Raw genomic sequence first — 6,000 nt, 5'->3', positions numbered from 1 at the left:
ATCATCTAATTTATAAACACGATAAGTCTGAATGTAAATATTCAATGGAGTAAAAAAAGTCAAACTAATGAAATAAAGGTACGTATAGGTGCAAATGAAGTAATTAAAATAATTGTTAAAGAAATAGAATAAGAGTAAACTAAAAAAAATTAATAAAAAAGGAGGATGACATTCCTAATTTGGAGAAAAGTTTTCCCCATCCTCTCCTAGGGTAAATTTATACCCAAAATGAAGAAAGTAATTGCTATTTTATTTATTTTTCATTACTTTCTAAGTAATTTCTCTACCTCTCTAACAATCCAATTTCTTTAATCTTCTATCTAAATAACTTTATTTTCGGATTTTAATTTTTATTTACACCTTAAATATTTACCTTCAATCCAAGCGGGGGTGAAAAACTACAATAGAGAGAGTAATAACTATAATTGATGTGTTTGATGCTACGATTTCTTCATGTAATATACTTTTATAATCTTTTATATTTATTATGCAAGAAATAAAATTTCCAATAAGGTTTTAAAAGATGTATAAAAAATTAAATATTTTTATTTAGGATCCTTTTAGATTCGTTTTAATGTATAGTTTTCAACAATACATTTTTATAATTTTTATGATGCGTATTTAGAAATAAAGAGTATTAAAAATTACTTTGAAAATCATGCAAAAGTAAATGGAAAGACCAAAAGAGAACAAACTTTTAATACTTCCTTCGTTTGATAATATTTTTACTTATATTTTTGTGGTTGTTTTAATACTTGCACTATTGCTACTTTTGTTAAAAAAACAACTAATTAATTTTTTTTGTTATCCTAACTTAATTCTCATTCATTGCATCAATACTTTTTCACGTATCATCAAAAGGATAAAATAGACAAAAAAAAACAATTAAAAACTAATTTTTCTTAGTTTTTGTACTGCAATACAAAAATGCAAGTAATTGAGAACGGAAGAAATACTATAGAGCAAGTAAAAACTAAGAAGAACCATTTAGAAAACACAAATTCTTGTATGAAACGTTTCACCGTAAAATATGTCTCATACTTGATTTAAATAGTCCAATCGTAGAAACTTTCAACTTATGAGCTTATTGTTTTGAGATCATTTCAACTTTAGACAATCTCATACAAGATGAACTAAGAATAAGACCGAAGGCCACTACACGTACCAATAAAATAGTCAAATTGGAGTAAGATTAAAGTAGGGCCTAGAGGTAAATAGAAATGGACAAACTAGGACATTTGAATTGACACTCACTTAATTGTTTTCCTATCTTTGCCTTTAAATTCGATATATGAGTGCTTATCACGCAAATATACAATTTACAATACACTCCAAAATCCAATATCATACCTTCAAATATTCATTATTATTATTATACTCTTATTTGATTTTTTTCGTTTGTCAATTTATATATATTTGATTATAAATATCTTTAAAAGTTTTTAATTAAAAATTATAAAATATTAATATTAATTAAATTTATCGAGACAAATTAAATAATATCTCACTCGATAGTATTTCAACTTATAAATTAAAAATAAAAAATAAGCTAAGTCTAATTTTTCTTCAAGATCTCTTTGTAGTACAAATTCACCTTCATCACAACTTCTTGTCAATCCATCTATCAACAATCAAGATGTCATGAATTTAATCTTCCACATAAAAAGTGAAAAAACTTTTAATTTCATAACACTTCTAGCTTTTCTATTTTTTTCTATTTAAGTCCATCTTATAGGAATTGCTATATTTTAGAAGTAATTTTTATTCGTGACTCATAAATTATGTTCTGTTTGATTCTTATTCATATATTTAATTTTTTTTCATCCCATTTATATATTTTTTCTACTTTTTTATGTAATACTCCTCTTTACCTTCTTAAGAGACACTAATTATATACTTGCAGCTATCTTTGTGGCATATAGACAACCTTAATTTTTATTTTTTTGAAAAGAACCTAATGATTTATTAATAAAAATATTATATAACATCTACAATAGAGTAACAATCGATCAAATATACATAACAATTTTAATCAAATATAATTCTATATAGAAAAAGTCACGTTCATTATAAAAGAGAATTGCATTAGTATGCATTAATGTATAATAATCTTGTCCTAAAAGTCACAATAAAGTTATAAAAAAGTTTATGTGAGAAGATAATTTGAGCGGGAAAATTTTTTACCAGAAGCTGATACGTGTCATTAGGTGGTTTTTATTTTAGTATATAGAATAATATTCACTCCGTGCGTATGAATTTCTTAACAATTCTATTTTAGTTCATATTTATTTTATAACATTTCTATTTTAAGTAATGTTATGCTACTTTTTTTAATTCTTTTTTACAATTTTTATTCATTTTTATTTCTTCCACACAATTTAATTGATTCCAGTGTTAATTTCAATAAATGTGCAAGTGTTGCTATTTTATAGGAACATTGTGAGTATGACACGAGAAGGGATCTATCATAAATGATTAAATATAATTACCGATAATGATAAGGAAAATTTTATAAAAATTCCACCTTACATTTTTTAAAAATTCCAGAGTTAAATTACTTTCTATGTGTTATATTATATTTATATACCCTTTTCAATTTGGAGTTAATGTCTTGTTTTTTAGACACTATTCATCATTTCATTTTTAATATGTATTTAATTCTTAATTTATAAGTTTAAATATAATCCAGTAGAATTTTATTTGATTCGTCTAAATGTGAGGGTAATAATATCAATTTTTACAATTTTTAAATATGCACAAATAGAAATATTATGAATTGAATTATGTAGTGTTTGGGAACAAGTATTTCATTTCAAATTATGAATTTCAATGAAAAATTTGAAAATGACAAGGTTTGGGTGGTCATTCTCAAATTCTTAACAACTTTAAAAATAATAGTGGAATTTGATTTACATCCAAATTTGAAAATTTTTGATACAACAAATTTGAGCCAATTCTAAATTTTCAAATGAAATTATCGTTCTCAAACATAACATTAGTATATTGACAAACTGTAAAAAACAAATTAAATATTAACTCTATTAAAGTAAATATATATTTTTTTTTCAAAAAAAAGGAAACATGTCACATTGAAATTTATTTATATTTTTTTTATTTAAAAGATTGGGCATTCCAACACTCCATCCAATTAACACACTTATTTATCTTCATCTCTTGTTCTCTATATATAAGGAAGAAGTTAGTCCTAAAATAAAGCTAGCTGGCGTACGAAAACGAAGAGTTACTGATTATTGAGTGAGTAGCTCGTGTTGGAGAAACAGGGCACGTGCAAGATTATGTTCTTTCATGACCATTTGCACGTGCTCCCTTTCTCCACCATGAGTTCCTCACTCTTCTTCTTCTTGATCCAACCTTATTAGGAGTAATTTGGTAATCTCTTTCTCTTTTCTTCACATTATTATTTCAATGTTGTAAAAATTTTTTTTATGTATAATGTGTTTACATTTATAAAAACTAAAAAATAAGAAGTCTAAAATTTTATGTAAAAATATATCTTTAAGTTTTATTATGAAAAAAAAACTTCGTTTTTTATGTAAAAGTTAAATGTTTGTATGGCTTAGTGCTCCTTAAAATACCATGCTCTTTTTTTTATTTAATGTTAAAATTTTGTATTACTTGATGCATGATTTGTTTTATTTTATAATATTTACTGCACTTTTCTTTTTCATCTTGCTTTACAATACTAGCTCTATATATATATATATATATATATATATATATATATATATATATATATATCATAAAATAACTTATTAGTATAAATTATCTTATTTTACATCTCATTTATTCATACACTTTTGTCATTATTTAAGAATAACAGGAAATTTTTACTATTAACTAATTATTTTTTTAATATATATACTGAGTCAAAATGGTGCGAATATTATGAAACTAATGCAGTATATACAATTCAAGCATGATTATAAATACAATGTGGCATGATTTATTTATCCATATTCCATACTTATCATTGAAGGAAGATCTTTTCAGTTTTATTTATTAAAATATTCTACGCTTGCTCCTTTAATTTGTGTTTATGATATAGAAGTCGGTTGGCAATCAAAGTTCGTTTTGAAAATTTATATGTCCTAATGAATTTATTACAAGTATATTAATTATTATTTAGAGTAATACTTGTCATCTTACTATGAAATAATAAAATCTAAACAACATGTTAAACATTAAATAATTATAAGTAATTATTCAATATACAAAGGTAGATGCTTTTATTTTATTTTATTAGGTTTTTTAGCCTAATTTAATACTATTTCACGATGATATCATTTTACATCGGTTATTATTTCATGGGAGTAATTTCAAAACTTTTTGTTTTATTTAGTGGAGAGGATAAAAGATTACAAAAACAAGTTGGTAAAATCAATTCATGGTTGAAAATTAAATATATACTCTAAATTTCTATATTTACTACATTTAATTTTAATATACAAAGTTCTTACTTAAAAATGCAAAAGTAACGAATTTAATGATACTGAGTATTAAGATAGTAAGAGATTATGTAAGATTACATGGAATCATGACTAATATATTATACATATTTTTTTATTTTTTTATACAGTCATGAAAGGACGATAAAGCCATATTAATTACATCCAATATTGCATACGATATTTTTTAACTACTCAAAAAAGTTTTTTTTTTTTTTTTTTTTTTTACATAAGACAGTGAAATTGTCTCCTATATAAATTTGTGTCCGAATCTTTGACCACAATTAGTATATTCCCTTATAAAAAAGTAAAACAAACCTAAGGAAATTAAGACTTAAGTTTAAAGTTTAATTTTTCATGCGGACTTTTCATTTTTAGCTTATCAATAATAATTTATTTATTTACTTTCTTGGTATGGGATTTTTTTATAGAAGTATGAATTTTTCGTTTTTTTATTATAAGTTTATTTCAATATATTTTATCAAGTAAATAGGAGTAATATTTATGTTAGTTAGAAAGAGTATAATTTTTACGATTAAATTAGTTAAATTAATTTTGATCAACAAAGCTTAGTTTACTAGATATGATACTCCCTTTTCCCTTTTGTTTGTCAATTTTAAGTTTTTTTACTTTAAGTGAGAGAAATTTAGATTAGATTTTTAAGTATATATATATTAAATATATAAAATATATTCATATGAAATCTTATTAGAATTTTTTAATGCAAATTTTTTAATATAATTTTATAATTTTTATGATGCTTATATAGAAATATTGAAGCTCAAAATTTGCTTTGATATACATTTATAAAGTAAAGCGGACAAACAAAAAGAAGAATTATTTTGTTAAAATTTGGGGCAAATTTGGTAGAATAGAGAGAGTAAATGGATGAGAGTGTCATAAACCACTACTCTATCTACTTATTTTTTATCATTTTGAATGAAGATGTGAGAGTTTTTTTTAGTACTCCTTATGTTCCTTTAAAGAAGTTCACGAAAATTTAAAAAAATAATATCTTCTAGATAGTGGATGTATTAGTTTTTAAATAACAAGTTTGATGGACATTTAAAAAATATTAAAAGAAAGTTAGTGGAAAAATTTTGGGGATCATCACTATCAGCTAATCTCTTGAGAGATATATCTCAAGTCCAACCCATTAAAGATTGATATCTATTTATCGTACTCTTAATGCCTACTTACATTATCTTTAATGCTTACATATCGTATCCTTAATGCCTACTTTTAATATCTTAAATGTCTACTTACATCATTCTTAATACCTACTTATAATATTTTTAAAAATATATAATGGGCCGACCCAATTAAAGGTGGTTTCTCACAAGAATTTGTGCATCACTATTAAAGAAATATTTTTATAAAGTTAGTAAGAAACATGTTAAGACCATAAAAAATATGAAAATATCAAAATATAGTTAGTGGAAGATATGTGGGGACTATAGATACTTATTTAAATATTCAAATGAGAATGAACATAGTTAATTTTATCCAAATAGAAGTATATGATATAGATAAA

This window comes from Amaranthus tricolor, chromosome 7 (assembly GCF_026212465.1).
Source record: "Amaranthus tricolor cultivar Red isolate AtriRed21 chromosome 7, ASM2621246v1, whole genome shotgun sequence".
NCBI classification, from domain to species: domain Eukaryota; kingdom Viridiplantae; phylum Streptophyta; class Magnoliopsida; order Caryophyllales; family Amaranthaceae; genus Amaranthus; species Amaranthus tricolor.
Note: the sequence above shows the minus strand (reverse complement) of the source record.